At 47.0% G+C, this 17,379-nt stretch overlaps 1 protein-coding gene and 1 long non-coding RNA gene across 3 annotated transcripts in view; both read right to left on the bottom strand.

Annotated features, from left to right (window-relative positions):
• The window catches only part of LOC135902239 (agrin-like), a 615,148-nt gene that overhangs the window by 573,953 nt on the left and 23,816 nt on the right, over positions 1 to 17,379 (bottom strand). The window lies entirely within an intron of this gene.
• Positions 11,549 to 15,623, bottom strand: LOC135902278 (uncharacterized). The gene is made up of 3 exons (XR_010564470.2): positions 15,251 to 15,623; positions 14,395 to 14,481; positions 11,549 to 11,739 (listed from the first exon to the last, which is right to left on the bottom strand). It is a non-coding gene; the product is annotated as an uncharacterized lncRNA (long non-coding RNA).

A 17,379-nucleotide genomic window follows, 5' to 3' on the forward strand; every position in this document is an offset into this window, starting at 1 on the left:
CCGGGAGGCGCAGCCCATCATATCCCTACGCACACTGCATTCACAATGGGCAGCGGAGGCCATGTACATTCAGTAGTACATCGTAGCACAGGTACGTATAAGAGGAAGCAGCGACACTACTGCTTACAGAACATACGCTAACCTCATGCTGCTTCCTTCCGAGTCGACTAACAGCCTTCATTTCATTCATCTGCTTTTTCCTCTCTACACCAGCTCATTGGAGACACTCAATGAAGGTCAAACATTCACAAGGTTCTTCAGGAGTTCAGGCATCCTAAAGTGCGGATAGAATATCGTAATATGTTGACTGGCTTAGCATACTTAGGCTCGGATGTTAAAAATCTGACGTTGAGTTAGACATACGTGAACTTGACGAAATTTAACAGCATATATCAGCTTGCCAGAGGTACGTTTAACGTGTAACGTCTACTTTTTTTAGGTGCGTCGGCTCAAAGAAACAACGATAAAGTTGCGCTTGTTTGCTATGCCGCTTGTTTCCCGATCGCCATAGGTGCGCAGCGTGAGTATTATGATGTATATTACTATGTAGTCTGATTGAATGCGTCACTCCACTGCCTACAATTTATTTATGGGCGCGCTTAATACAAAACATAATGGTACTTTTGTTATTTGATGCACGAAATACCGAAAGAAACTACTTTCCTGCATAACTGGACACCTGCGATGGGATCTGCGGTAATAGAGATGAGGTAGAATTTGGACTGCAAGTGAACTTGGCGCATGGGCCGAGCTCGTGTGTCAAGGCTTCGAATCCGCTCCCCACAGGATCGCCAAGGATTTTTAGTGCGATATCAATTATATGGACACTGCAGGTGAATTTCTGCCGTCGGCGTCCCCGTCGCCGTTATACGTCACCATATAAAGTTCATCTGCAGAAATATAAATTGATTATATATAAATCTTTCTGCAGAAAACTAAAGTAGTGTTTAACAGTCTCGGTGGAGTAAAGCAGTTTGCGATAGGTAGCGATGCGCTGGAAGTTGTAAGAGAATACATCTACTTAGGGCAGGTAGTGACTGCGGATCCGGATCATGAGACTGAAATAATCGGAAGAATAATAATGGGCTGGGGTGCATTTGGCAGGCATTCTCAGATCATGAACAGCAGGTTGCCATTATCCCTCAAAAGAAAACTGTATAACAACTGTGTCTTACCAGTACTCACGTACGGGGCAGTAACCTGGAGGCTTACGAAAAGGGTCGCACTTAAATTGAGGACGACGCAACGAGCTATGGAAAGAAGAATGATGGGTGTAACGTTAAGAGATAAGAAAAGAGGAGATTGGGTGAGGGAACAAACGCGAGTTACTGACATCTTAGTTGAAATCAAGAAAAAGAAATGGGGCATGGGCAGGACATGTAATGATAAGGGAAGGTAACCGATGCTCATTAAGGCTTACGGACTGGATTTAAGGGAAGCGTAGCAGAGGCGGCAGAAAGTTAGGTGGGCGGATGAGATTAAGAAGTTTGCAGGGACGACATGGCCACAATTAGTACATGACCGGGGTAGTTGGAGAAGTGTGTGAGTAGCCTTTGCCCTGCAGTGGGCGTAACCAGGCTGATGATGATGATGATGATGATGATGATGATGATGAAGTCCACGGGCGATAAAATTGTCGCCACATGCCATATGCTCTACGTGTGAGCGAAAGTGGGCGAGGGTGAGTCGGCGATCGTAGCTCAATCTCGCGCACGCATCGGAGGACGCGCGTCACCTTTGGTCGCGCGCAAGAGTTCGGAGATAGGGAGACGCCCATGCGTGCCTGGCCAGGCCGCTGTACCTTGAAAGCCGTCTACAACGGGTACGGAATCCACGCTGCGCTTTGTCTTCGCGACTTGGTTCGCCTTGATGCGAGCAGCAGCACCAAGTTCAATTCGCTCGCTGCCACTGCCGCGTTTCCTCACTGCAGGATTTAGAGCGGGTATACGTAGTCATCGAGCGAGGTGGCTTCAAGGTTTCTTGTGCGTGCGTTACATCATGCGTGTTAATTTAGTTAGTATACCAGTGTTTACAAGGTTATACAGCCTATGAAACTATTATCCTTAGTTCCTATAGCTCATATAGTCCACTAATTTGCTCTCGCAATCGATGCTCCACCTTCCGGGCGAAACTGCGACCTCTTTTTTCATTGAACAGTGCCGTAAAGGAGATTAGATAGATAGATAGATAGATAGATAGATAGATAGATAGATAGATAGATAGATAGATAGATAGATAGATAGATAGATAGATAGATAGATAGATAGATAGATAGATAGATAGATAGATAGATAGATAGATAGATAGATGGATGGATGGATGGATGGACGGACGGACGGACGGACGGACGGACGGACGGACGGACGGACGGACGGACGGACGGACGGACGGACGGACGGACGGACGGACGGACGGACGGACGGACAGACAGACAGACAGACAGACAGACAGACAGACAGACAGACAGACAGACAGACAGACAGACAGACAGACAGACAGACAGACAGACAGATAGATAGATAGATAGATAGATAGATAGATAGATAGATAGATAGATAGATAGATAGATAGATCGTAGTTGAAGTATCTTAAGAAAGCTAATCGCACTAAAGCGGCGAACAGCACAAAATAGGATTACCGCCCTCTTTTGGCGCTACAGACCCGAAGCATGGTTTCGTAATTGATGCAATACAGTGTCAATTCGCATCATCACCGACAGCAAATATCGTATACCTAAGTTCGATATTGTAGTAGTAAATGCCTGAAGCAAAGGCCCAACCTAATTTGGTGCAATCAAAGTTACCAGCCACCAAGGCTGTTCATTCCATGGAGACGCAGGAATTCTCGTTAAATTGCTCCTTCTTAATCAGACACATTAAAATTTATCTGTATCTGTGCAAACCAATGATGAATGGTATGAGATAGCGAAACACGAATGTGTCCATTCTTATCAGAGTGCTTTGATGTCTTTCGAAAGTGTTACTGAAAAATATTGCTGGCTCTCCCGTAGTCGAGAGCAAATGTAAGCTTGAAATCACAACAGGCAAAGCAAATTGGTTGGAGATGATACTAGCCACAATCTTAAGACGGGTGTAGTGCATGTTCACAGCGGCACACCCCGCTGCACAGCACTGCACCACGCCATAATGTGCAATGGTCCATATGGACGCTGCCCAGCTACAATAAAACAACCGACTGAATGCAGTATGACAGGCAGCGAAAGACACAAGAAAGACAATGCGAACTGCTTAGCTAGAAGAAGAAAAGGGCCTAAAAAAGGCGCCAGGCCACATGGCGCCATCTCTTGTGGCACGCAAAACCTGCGTCGCGGAGCCCACGGACCGCCGGCGTTGAAAAGTGCACAGGCAACCCTGTCTCAGCGCCAGAAGATTACAATGACTTGTATGATGCCCTGTATCTGCCTTTTGAATGTCGCCCCTCCCTATTGGAAATGACAAATAAAACTGCACGGTATTAGAAGTTACTGCTTGAGTGATATTGCGAACAAACATAAGGAAGAACTTGGAAAAAAATTATATTATGGAGTTTTACGTGCCAAAACCACTTTCTGATTATGAGGCACGCCGTAGTGGAGGACTCCGGAAATTTCGACCACCTGGGGATCTTTAACGTGCACCTAAATGTAAGTACACGGGTGTTTTCGCATTTCGCCTCCATCGAAATTCGGCCGCCATGGCCGGGATTCAATCCCGCGACCTCGTGCTCAGCAGCCCAACACCATAGCGACTGAGCAAGCACGGTGAGTGAAGAAATTGGAAACAAATTTTCTTGTAACTTATTTGGGCAGTAACTAGCGTGTGTAATGCAGTCCTGTAGAAATAGTTGGGGGCCAAAGGCCACATTTTCTTAAGTTTTACCAGGTTGCCCAGATGATGTTTTGTCCTCGCAATTTGGCCAGATATCTTCGTTTGAGTTGCCGGATTACGAATCAGGCTTTTGGCTCAACGCCACTTGAAGGTCGCCGACATTGGGAGCTATAAAGCATTTCATGCCTAAAACATCGCTAAAATAGGGGTAATAGTGGCAGCGCGAGAATTTTGTCCTGGGCGCCCACTGTCTCAACATTTGCCGTGTCAAGGTCACTGCAGCCCCTCACGCACAGCGGCAGCACTATGTACGTCCTTGGAGCGTCGGCACTGAATTATTGTAGAACCTGTAGTGCAGGCAACCGCCATTCTGGCTAAACGCACCGCGCCACAACAGGCTTCCACAAGCATTCCATGTCTCTGCTGTGCTTACCCCAACCAACCGAAACGACAGTTCTGCAAAAGGCAGTTGAGAAGCGAAGGGGGGGGGGGGCGAAGGAAGGGGGCACTTATAGAGTGGCGACCATAGCGCATGCGCCCATATGCATCGTGAAGCGTGGAACTGCAGGATCTGCCAGTGGAAAAGTTCACGGACGATTACGATAACTCCTAATGTGAAATTTGAGCGCACCTGCATGTATACTTCTTTTTAATTCGCGCTATATTAGCTGGCGCGGACAATCTGACTCGTGCTGCACGTTGAAAGGTGAGAAACGTTTAGCGCGATCGACTTGCTAATCGCGAAATCGCGAGAGGCCGCGCGTGGGTGACGCTGGTCCCGATTCACAGCAGTCGCGGCAAACAGACTTCCGCTGATGCTGCGCTTTGTTTCCATATATACCGTATCGGTGGTGTCACCGGTGCATAGGCGACACGTTACTCTGGCGCATGTCGTAGCCGCCGTCGCCGCAGAGCCCGTCTTGCGCGGCACGGAGCTTCTCATCTTTTGCCATACCCATCCTCATCCGCTTTCCGCATTGTGGTGCCGCCATACCCTCCTCCTCCACGTTCCTCCTCGAGCTCTCTTCGCTATCACCGTGTTTCGTCCCCCACTACGCTCCGCGGTCACTCTTTCATCTTTCGCTGTCCTCGTTTGCTCGGTTACGAGGGACACCGATGGCGACCCCAGCGCTCGCCGCAGGAACGGGCGCCAAGATGCTGCACTCTAGCAGGTAAAAAATAGGAGCACGTACGAAGAATATCCGGATTTTACTGACGATCACTCCGGTCACATCAACGGTATAATCGCGATTAAATTGTTTGCAAAAATTTGGAGGGCTGGAATGGCCCCGCACAAGGCTCCACTGGTACAAAATTACCTCCAGCCAAATTTCAGGGTAGGGCAAATGAAATTTGGGGGTGGGCCAAGTTAACCTTTGGCCGTTGGCCATCTGGAATATTGGGGGCGGAGCAAATTAAATTTAGGAGTGTCGCAACTGAAATTTGGGGACGGGCCAACTGAAATTTTGGGGTATGCTTACGCATACTTGGACAAATCCAGTACAGTTTCTGTCTACCGTTTTGAATGGAGAAGGGGCAATGTGGCAAAGGTAAGCAACGAGCATAAATGACAAATTAGTGCTAGGCATTGCTTTCTCTGCAGAAGTCACTGGAGTTCAAAGAGGAATCGCTGTCTAATAAGCAAAAAAACTTAATCTGCCCTAAAGTTTAAATTAGGTTTAATTTATTCGAAGACAACTGCATCAATACTACGGGCAGCTAAAGTGGCCTTGTTTCAGAAAGCGTAGGCAATATACTCGTTCAAAATACTACGCTTGAACCACAAGGTAAGCTGGAAAAATGAACGTTATCAAAGAAGAAACTGACAAAAACCCCACTCACTTGCAGAAATTATGCGGAATTTAGATTATTTAGGATTAGCTAGCCCGAAACACTGAGAATACGTTTGGTACATGCGTCATATCCGCTAACTACGGCGCGTTCGCACCGTCGCCCTAGGGGAAACTAGTTGGTTGTTAAAAAAACAGAAAATGCCAAATACTCGCGCCGCATTTGGGCTAATATTGCTATGATAGCATATACGCGAATGGTTTATAATTAACTTTGCCGAAGTGAAATTTCGTTGCAGCTAGACTTTATATAGAATATAAAGCGCCATCTGGTTTTCAGTATTTCGACGCGATCCCGACACCTCAAGCAGGATGCGACGGGAGCCACAGCTGTCTAGAGACCCGCATGCACTTGCGGTCGTTTTCCACAGGCACCCAGATGTACATATCCCTGACCAGCCGCTGAACACTGAGCTGTGTTTTGTGGTTGGTCCCATGACTTATGAGCCAGACAATCAGCTTCCTAATGTTTAGTGTGCCACATAGAAGAACAAAGTGGGTATTGCGTTTTTCTGGGCGGCGCACCTAGGACTTTCGGCTGTTCTCAATGTGCACACAGATACCTGCACACGTAACTGTTGAGATCACGAAATATCGGCCATCTCAGTATGCTCACAATAATACTGTTACAAGCACGGGGAAAAGGGGTTTATTTAGGCGTGCGAGAACAGGAACGGCAGGCTACGAAGAACAGGAATGGCCGCTGCACAGTCTTCGTTCTCCTCTTCCCCTCTCTTCTTGATCCCCGCGTCCCTTTGACGCGCTTGGACGTTACACACCTCCCCTCGCAGACAAAGCCCCCTGGGCGAGTCAACTAGCTTGTCGTGGCGTGCATGATTTCAACCGTGCGACATGTGCGACTTGTGTCCTAGCAGAACGTCTACCAGTGTTAGTGAGGCGCGCGAGAGTATAGTTCACTTCACTGACTTTGTCGATGACAACATACGGTCCATCGTAGTTTGCCAGCAGCTTTTGGCACAAACCGCGCTTCCTTGTGGGAGTCCAAAGCCAAACGAGATCAGCAGGGTGATATGTAACAGGCCGATGTCGTGCGTCGTAGCGGGCTTTGGAGTGTTCTTGTGATGCCAAAGTCCGAAAACGCGCAAGTCGCCGAGCCTCTTCAGCGAGGCATAGCGTATCGGCGACCGTAGGATTGTCGTGGTCGTAAAAAGGGAGGACAGTGTCGAGCGTATACCGGGGCGGCCGAGCATATAGAAGGAAGAAGGGGCTGTAGCCGGTTGTCTCGTGCTTGGCGGTGTTGCAGGCGTAAGTAATAAACGGTAGAACTTCATCCCAATTCTTGTGATCGGACGCAACATACATGGAAAGCATATTGGTGATTGTTCGATTAGTGCGCTCAGTGAGGCCGTTCGTTTGCGGATGATACGGCGTCGAGTGCCGGAGGTGCGAGTTACATAAACGCACAGGTTCTTCCACGATATCCGCCGTGAATTGACGTCCCCGGTCACTTATGATTACACTAGGCGGTCCATGCCGTAGAACAATAGCGTAAAGTAAGAAAAGCGACACTTCGGTGGCAGTTGCTGATGGTATAGCCGCCGTCTCGCAATAGCGTGTGAAATAGTCGGCGCAGACAATTATCCAGCGGTTCCCCTTAGATGACTTTGGAAAAGGGCCCAACAGATCAATTCCAACTTGCCGAAAGGGTGAGCTGGAAGGCGGCACAGGTTGAAGGAGACCAGATGGGGCAGTGGTTGGGCGTCTCCGACGTTGGCACTGTATGCAGCTGGTGACATAAAACTCAACCGAATGTCGCATCCGGGGCGAGTAAAAGCGTTCTTGAATGCGACAAAGTGTGCGCACAGTGCCTAAGTGACCGGAGGTAGGGTCATCGTGCATAGCCTGAAAGATTGCTGGCCGGAGACGCTCCGGCACCACTAGAAGGAAGCGTGCACCCGTGCTTGAGTAGTTCCTTTTGTGCAGGAGCCCGTCACGTACACAGTAGCTGGTTGTTGCACTTGAATGGGCAGAAGTAAAGAGTGGCTCCAATTTAGTGTCTGTCCGTTGTTCTGCTTTGAACGCATCGACATCCGGAAAAGCGGGTGTCACAGAAGCGACAAGATGATCAAAATCGTCTGCGTCGCAGTCCGTCGTGGCAAGCGGCATACGGGAAAGGCAGTCTGCGTCAGCGTGTTTTCGGCCACTCTTGTAGGAAACAGTGAAGTTATATTCCTGCAACCTCAAAGCCCAGCGCGCAAGGCGACCACAAGGGTCGCGAAGGTTCACGAGCCAGCACAGGAAATGGTGGTCTGTGACGACTTGGAATGGGCGTCCGTACAAGTACGAGCGAAATCGCTGAATCGCAAAGATTACAGCGAGGCATTCTTGCTCTGTCACCGTGTAATTCCGTTCAGGTTTGCTTAATGAGCGGCTTGCGTAAGCAATCACGTGCTGACGGTCGTCATAGCATTGGACCAATACGGCACCCAGACCAAAGCCACTAGCATCTGTGTGGATTTCTGTCGGCGCAGTAGGATTGAAGTGGCGAAGGATAGGTCGGGAGGTTAACAGGAACTTCAGCTGACGAAATGCAGAATCGCACTCGGGTGTCCAGTCAAACCGTGCGTCTTTATGTAGCAGATTTGTCAGAGGATAAGCGACGTCAGCAAAACCAGGAATAAATCGGCGAAAGTAAGAGCAAAGGCCCAGAAAACTACGAAGTTGCTTCACTGACTGCGGTGCACTGAATGCCTCGACAGCTGCCGTCTTGAGGGGATCAGGCCGGATACCGTCTTTGTCAACAAGGTGACCCAGCACAAGGGTTTGACGGTCACCAAAGTTACACTTCTTGGAGTTCAGAACCAGGCCAGCGTTTTTCATGCAGTCGAGGACAATATCCAGGCGCGTATTGTGCTCATTGAATGTGCGCCCGAATATAACAACGTCGTCAAGATAGCACATACAGATGTTCCACTTTAACCCACGCAGAATCGTGTCCATGAACCTTTCAAAGGTTGCTGGAGCGTTGCACAACCTAAATGGCATCACATTGAATTCCAATAATCCATCCGGGGTTATGAAGGCTGTTTTCTCCTTGTCTGCCGGGTGTATAGGGATTTTCCACTATCCTGAGCGCAGGTCCACTGAAGAAAAATAAGAGGCCGAATGCAGGAAATCAATTGCATCATCAATCCGGGGCAGGGGGTAGACATCCTTCATAGTCACGGCGTTTAATCTTCGATAATCTACGCAAAATCTCCAGTTACCGTCTTTCTTTCTGACAAGTATGACCGGAGCTGCCCAAGGGCTCGAGGACTCTTGTATTATTACATTTTTCATCATGTCACTCACTTGTTCCCCGATTGTCTTCCGCTCGTTAGGCGACACGCGATAAGGCTTTTGCCTGATCGGGCGCGCAGATCCCGTATCTATAGTATGGCGTGTTCGTGACTCGGGAATCGAGAACGCTTTGTCCGGCTGCGCAAAGTCAAACACTGACAGATGCTTAGAAAGCGTATCCACCAAGGTATGGCGCTCCCTTGTGCTGAGTGACTTGTTTATCATAGACAGAAGCTTTTTGTCTGAGACGTGGCGAAGGTAAGCAGGTTCACACGGCGGATCTGTTAGTACGGCTACGGACGAGGACGAGTATTCTGTAAAGTAGGCGAGTTTCAGGCCGTCTGGAAGCAGGACGGGTTCTGCCGAGCAGTTGGCCGTCCACAAGCCAGCACGCCCCTTGCCGATGGATACCACACAATGAGGGACAAAAATGTTCTTCTTCATACAATTTAGATGCATTGGCTCTACGGAGGCATCGAAACTGTCTGGCACTTCACCGCGACACACAACCGGCACGCACACAGAGGTGGACGCAGGCACAACAGTATCTGCAGATACACAAAGTTCACACTGACTGCAAGTCTCCTCTAAGAGCCCGGACGAAACATGGCCATCGACGCAAACTTCCCCCGTGCGACAATCGACGGTCGCACCACGCTGTCGCAAAAAGTCGATGCCCAAAATCACTTCGTGCGTCGATCGGGGAATAACTACAAATTCCGTCGCGAAAACTCCACCAGCCAAGGATACGTCAGCAGTGCACACACAAACAGGGCGCAACGACTCGCCGCTCACTCCACAAAACGTTGCAGCCTGGTCCCACCGAAATACAACTTTACGCCCCAACCGACCTTTAAAACCGAGACTCATTACGGATACAGTTGCTCCGGTATCCGCTAAAGCCATTGTAGCAACACCATCAACAAGTACATGCACTTTGTTCTTAATCATAGCAACTGCAGGGGGCATTTCCGTCGATAGCACGTGTCGAGCGACCTCACCCCCATCGGCCGCGCTAGCTAGTTTTCCGGTTGTGAAGGCGAGGCGGAGCGGCGCACTGGCGATGGAGATTGACGTAAACGCGGTGCACGAGAAGTCGGCGGTGGCGTCAAACTCCTGTCAGATGCCGGCTCCGGAAGCTTCTCTGCCAGTAATCGTTGCCAGAAGGGACGCCAGCTGACCAAGAGGTGGTGTACGGCTGTTGAGTTGTCCTCGTAGGAGGCGTGGGCCTTGTTGAAGATCCGGATCGACCATTCCACGTTGTTGGGCGATGATTGCAGAACCTCGCTATGTGGCCCGCGACACCGCAGTGGAAACATACCGGCAGATGCCTCAAATTGCGATGTTTTTCCATGTAGTCGCGCATGTTGCTGTCGACTGCATAGACAGTAGGTGGGTGACATTCATCATGGCTAGGCATCGGCCGCTGGGAGGCGTGTGTGCGGCGTGGGCGTTGGTCGTAGTCATGACCTTGATAGCTCATGGTCACTACCTTTGATTTGGTTTGATTCATTGATTACCATTTAAACACACACACACACACACACACACATACATACACACACACACACACACACGCACACACATGTACAGAGGGGTGGTAAATGGAGGTGGAATGAGGGGTAAAGCCGCAGAGATGCGGCTTGAGGTAACCTCACTGCCTTAGGTACAATATGGCTGCATGGGGTAACACATCACGCGCCATATAAGTTACATTTATATAGTGGCCATAAAGCATTGCCTTTATACAATACATGAAAAAACAGTGAAATATTTGAAGAAAAATGGTCCAGCGTAGTTGAAGAAAAAATGGTCCTGGTCCGCGACGAATGTTATGCTTACATGTTATGCTTCGCGCAGCGCTCATTCCCCCTGTGAGTGTAACCAGCACAATTTTCTCTCTCGTTTTCAGTGTAACGCCTATTATTAAATTCGTAGCAACTGTGATATAGGGCAGGGTTGACTAAATGATGTCGGTCAGCTCCTATACAATTCTCGAGTGTTTCATTCATTACAAGCACTATCGGCAATCTTTGCTCGAAGGAGAAGGTTGGCGGCATCCTAGCTGAACCCTTATGAAAATATGAGATGAGTTTCACATGAAAGTCTGACGAGTTTTGACATCACAGCCATTAGACTTTCTGATGAGTTTCTTTGGAATTTTCTGATGTATTCCTAATGTCATTCTATAACATATTGGCCACCGTCTTTCTGTAGAACTCTTGACGAGTGCTTTTCTTGTGAGCATGAAATGTCTTCCTAATGTGCGCTCCAAAGCAGTTTTCTTGTGACTTTCTCACGTCTTCCTAGCGAATCTCTAATGAGCTTATACATTAGACTGTCGGTGCTCGTATTACTCCTATAACAAAATTGGCCACCACGTGTGGTAACATTTTCTCATGTGTCCCAATGGCAGTCAGACCTTATTTAAATATGTTACCTGTGCGTGACTATCTTTGGTGCTATATATATGCAGCCTGTATGCATGTATGTCCAGTGAAGATGCAGCACTTCTGACATGTACATGGGCATTACATATGCTGCATGTTAGACATTACTCAACGAAAGAAATTTAACAAAAACATTTATTGGGCATATCAATGCTTCCTTAAATGCAGAAGGAGGTTAAATGAAAGGAAAACACAGTATCAGCCTCGTTACGGATGTGATATCTCCCTTTCATTTAATCTCGCTACTTATCACTGAGGAGAGGCTGTTCTTGAGGTGGAGTGTCGTCATCTTGAAGTAAGTGCATGTGTACCCTGCATGGTAGAAAGGACAGATAATTAACAAAACCTGGCAATCAACCACAGAAATACACGCTGTATCACTTGCTGCAGAACGGTCTGGAGACGTTATAGCTAGTTCTGCGAAAAATTTATGTGGTGTCAGTTCACACAAAGTTGAGGAACCACTGTGTGGCCTTTGGGTGCAGCAGTAACTACACTAAGCAGAAATTGCTCTTAGCTGTACAAATGTGCAACATGGATCAGCTGTGGCGTGTGTACATGTCGTGAACTACTTCAGCTATATCGGTTTCCACTTGACAAAGGACAGCAGTGTCTGTGGATTGCTAGCGTGAATGAGAAATTCTCACTAATTACTTGGCATGGAAATGAGCGTAGGAGTGTTTGTGTATGGGCAACCCAATGCATCCCAGAGACATCCAAGTGCCAGTCGTTATAGAATATTTGCATCAGCTACGGGCACAGTTCTCATACATTCCAAGCCTACTATGTCATGCATGTGTTGGCCTCCTGAATGATGGCATATATCCCATTCAAGAAATACACCACACCATGTCTGGGGTTTTTTATCATTTACACCCGAGCACTGCTTTCAGAGGGAGGGCACAAGTTGAAAAACAAATGCGTAGAAGCATGACAAACAAGCTTGCATAAAAATAATTTAATAAATAAGCATGGTGGTTGCTATGCCATGTCATTAGAGAGTATTCCTCTTTGTCATGCAATCATAATGAGCGTCAACTGACACACGTCCCATTTTTGGCTGTGGTATTCTTCACTGATTTTGTTGTATCAGTCGGTTGCCATAGGCGAACGAAACAGATAAACAAGCTAAATCCAGTGCACAGCTTGCAGTGTCAATGCATGGTCAAATAAGACGAGCACACTGGTCCTTTGAGTGAATTATGGTGCCCTCCTAGGCGCATGCTGAGGCACCGGCTAGTCAGCGTGCCCGATGTACATTGGACCAAATATGCACGTGATCAAAAGAGTAGCCTACATTAACCCTGAAAGATACGAGACAAATTTTGGGTATTTTTAACTAAGCAAGCCTCCAATGCCTGGGTGCCTTTGTCAATTCACTTGTGGACTGCAATGCACGTATATTTTCAGCAAAAATAAATTAGGCAGCAAATGCACAACAGTCATGTTGTATGGTCTCCCTTCCCTCGCTGCGCAGATTTTGTCCTGAAAAGTTACATGAACTGATTGAATTGAAAATTGAATCGAGAAACGCAAGGAGGCAAGCGAGGCTTGCTTGGTTAAAGGTAGCACCAAATTTGTCCAGTGCGTGTCAGAGGCACTGTGCTGTATTCCTTTCACATGTGGTCAAATGTACATAGCGCAGACTGGCTGGTGCCTAAATATGTACCTGTGAGATCACCATATTTCATTCAAAAGACCAGTATGCTCGTCCGACTTGGCCACACATATCTGCAATGGGGCTTCAGGCCAGATTAGGATTGTTTATCTGTTTTCACCCATGGCTGAAAATTGGCAAGAGAAATCAGTCAGGCGCACCACATAAATAACAATAAGTGTGAGCCAGCCCCCATTATCAATGCATGAAGAAAGGCATCCTTTGTAGATTACAAGGGATAGAAATTAGTGTGTGCCCATTTACTTCTTTTTATGCAGACACCATTTACCATGATTTTATGCCTTTGAATTATAACTTCTGCCATCCCTCTCAAATTAACTGGTGCACAACACAAGTGCACATCCAGTGCTATTTTTGTTAGTCCTTCCAACAACTTAAACAGTCAGTTGTTAGCCAAGGTCATGTTGCATAGTCTCCCTTCTCTCACTGCGTAAATTTTGTCCTGAAATGTTACATGAACTGATTGGTAAATTCAAATGGACACTACAAGTTTCGCCGAGTGGACACAGCTGGTTCTCAGAAATGCACAAAAACAGTGATGGGTATCTGTTGGCATCCTGTAGTGTGTGCAAACTAGCTGTGACATTGCTGCAGTAAACACACTCACAACTGCTACAATGCCTACCAGCATGAATAAGGGCAGCTTGCAAAGAAAAGAATACAAAGAAAGTGAGAGAAAAAATAGAAAGCTTACCAGAAAACACCTCACTACTTAAGTAACTGCAGCACAATGAATACTGGCCTTCCTATTTCATTTCAAGAAATCCTAGTTCATCAAATGTGTATTTGCCAGTGACAGTTATTCTGAGAACAAGACAGACATGATTGTAAATATCAATGTTAAACAATGGTAGGCACACTGCGTGCTTAGACCTGTGACATATATGGCACACTACACTTCGAATTCTTACATGGACAAAAACAGCACATGTGTGTATCATAAGCAGCAAGGAAAACAGGGAAATATGGGCTACAGCATAAGAAACAGTTCCAAACAAATAAAACCAAGATAAAAAGAAACATACTGTGTAATAGGCAAAAATAAAATGGACTTGCAGCCAAGCAATTGATGCGAGAAAAATACTAAACGTCAGGACATGCGACGTGTAGTTTTAACAGAACAAGATAATGTGTGCATAATATCTACAAACACAAATAAGCAGCAAGTGGAATGATGTTGCAGAAATATTTAGCCTATTTAGCAAGATGCATTAAGTAATATGTCGATACACTTATCCACTAATGATACCGAGATCCTACTTTTGTGAACACGTACACTTAAAGCATACCTGACATATCCATCCAGATTACACGCCGTGTTGCTGCAGCCATGGCCACGGGTTATGTGGACACTGTTGTGGGTCACGGCTTCACCACTACAAAGAGAATTCTGTGTTAACTTATAGCTGTGGCACAGTAAGACTATCACATAGTGAACACATGCAAGGAGCATGTAAAAACAGTCATGAAAACAATGCATGCACTGGTGCAGGGTGGCAACAGAGCACAAAGTCAAAGTTACTGATGAATGTCACGATAACAGGGACCCCTTCAACAAGGCAAAATTTCACACGCAGGAGCAGCAGCGCATTACATGAATGTTTGTTTACATAACGATTCTAGAGTTTCTTTCATAACTTTAAGTAACTATCCCTTGTAATGTTTACTTACGTCGAAGTTATGGCAACACCCCTTCAAAACAAACCTGTACTAGTAGCACGCTGTGATTGCTTACATTTTTTTCCCCAATACAGCTCGTAAATCGAAAACCTTGTAAGCAGAGATTATCTACAACGTCGAATCATTTATAAGCGAGGAAACGTCATAGCAGTAAGAATCGGTCAAGAGGTAGATGAGTCGTTATCATGCGACTTCAGCAGAAAAACGGGAGCTCACGCACAAGCGCGCATGATGAACACGATTATTTCTGAACGTAATCTTTCTCATCAGAAGAAAACGCTTATCAAGATTTTCAATTCTGCATTATGGCAATTTTTTCGCGCAACTAAACTCTGACACCCAGCAAGCATCGGCATAGGTTTCACTGTTGTCGTGGGAGTTCTCTTTCCTACGTTCGCAAGGCACCCTATGCCCACACGAGAAGCACGCACAACACGTGTGTAGTTAGCAAGCACGGTTACTCACCTTTTGAACGGCCCGACGCGGTCGAAAAGCGCCCTCCAAGTTGCCAGTGCTTCGATGCTACTCCCAGCAGACATACCGGTGCATAGTGGACGAGCAGTGGCACGCTAACAACACGCATTATTTCTTCGCGACGTCCACCCAACTTTCCACGACAACCAGAGACAAAGGGAACGCACTCCACAGCATGAACATCGTTGGTCCACATTTCGCTGGCGCGCCACGCACACGGCGAGTTTGCAGCGAGACACAAGTTGTCTGTGGCGCTTATGCGCACGCGAACTAAGTCACATTTGGTTACAGCAAACACAAAAACACACGATCTAACAAGCACATCGTTGCAGCTCGCACACCCGACCGACTCGAAAACAGAGCGACAGGCTGATTGGATTGGATTGGATAGGAAACGGGACGGTAGGTGGCGCCACGAACAGGTCGGTTGGGGCCAGCCAATGTCTCGGCTAGCTTCATCTGAGGATTTGTGCGGCTGCCTAATTGCGCATAGCTGTTGCAAGACAAAGAGAAACAAAGATAAGTCTATATTGTAAGCTATAGCTTGGCATAGAAAGAAATTCTATAACGCATTTTCAATTTGAATCGCTTCGGCTATCTGCAGCCAGCAAAAGCATGGCCTTCGAGATCTGAAAATGTTAACCCTATAGAAAGCCGTTGCGGTGACGCTATTCGAACGATTTTCACTTCAGTTACCTCTCATAAAAACCGTGAATTACGCATTTCGCTGCTCCCCGTGCTACCTGCGCCGTCACTTCAATTTAAATAACTTCCTGCTGTCGTTCACATCAACTATATAGCCTCAGACATCGTTGACGCGATCTCCGAGCGACACATGTGCAGTGTGCGATGTTTTAGTGCCCGTTGCAACAGTGTCAGTCGGAAATCATCAAATCTGCTCGTGTGGCGCAGCTTACACCCCTGTCGTCCGTATCTTGCTTTCGTGTTGGCGTGTTTAACGTGCGCGGGTTGCACTCCTGTCGCTCGTGCCTTCCGTGTTGATCGTGCTACCCACGAAGATTCCTCGAAAAACCCACATGTCTCGGCAGCGTGCATTTGGCCTATGTGGTATATGCCAGAAGTGTGCGCTGGCGTACGATGTGCGTGCAACCAAGTACTACAGTGCGTTCCAGCAAATAGACGCTGCCGCTTACGCGCAGTTTCTTTTCCTTTTCTTTTTTTCCCCGTCGTGGTTGCTCAGTGGCTATGGTGGTGTTGGGCTGCTGAGCACGAGGTCGCGGGATCAAATCCCGGCTTCGGCGGCCGCATTTCAATGGGGGCGAAATGCGAAAACACCCGTGTACTTAGATTTAGGTGCACGTTAAGAACCCCAGGTGGTCGAAATTTCCGGAGTCCTCCACTACGGCGTGCCTCATAATCAGAAAGTGGTTTTGGCACGTAAAACCCCATAATTTTTTACGCGCAGTTTTCCATGTCATGATCATGTCAATCTGCAGAATTGTCGGTTTGCCACTTAAAGACTAGTAACACATCCGAGTAATCAAACTGCCCAGAACAAGGCATACGCTATAGTTTGGCACTGTTTACCAAATGTGATAACGGGGTAACACAATCTTACAGTGCTCTTTAAAAAGGAAAGAAAATGACGTCGTTGTTTTGTGCCTAGCCCTGATATATCGGAAGCGTTTCCAGAGTATTCGGCGCTCATGCTGTGTTATATCGTTTTCTTCATTTTTGTCTCTTAGACTGCCCCCAACGATGAATCAAAACCACTCCCAGCAAAGGCCAAGGGTCCGAGTGTCTTAATTAACTGTATCCTAATTACCGGTACCTTACTTAACATCGTCTTCATTAACACCAATGGTCATGAGTTCGACTCCCACCAAGAGTCATGGGTCCGAGTGCTTTCATCAACTATATCTTAATTAGCTGTACATTAATTAGCATCGCCTTCATTAACGACAACGTTCGTGGGCACAACTCCTACACAAGATCATGGGTTCGAGTGTTTTCATTAACTATATATTAATTAAATATGCCTTAATTAACATAAACTTTACCAACTAAGGCCGTGGGATCGAGTGCCTTAAGTGACTATATTAATTATTAGTACATTAATTAACATCGCCTTCATTAACAACAAAGGTCGTGGGTTCGAT

Source organism: Dermacentor albipictus, chromosome 6 (genome assembly GCF_038994185.2).
Source record: "Dermacentor albipictus isolate Rhodes 1998 colony chromosome 6, USDA_Dalb.pri_finalv2, whole genome shotgun sequence".
Taxonomy (NCBI): domain Eukaryota; kingdom Metazoa; phylum Arthropoda; class Arachnida; order Ixodida; family Ixodidae; genus Dermacentor; species Dermacentor albipictus.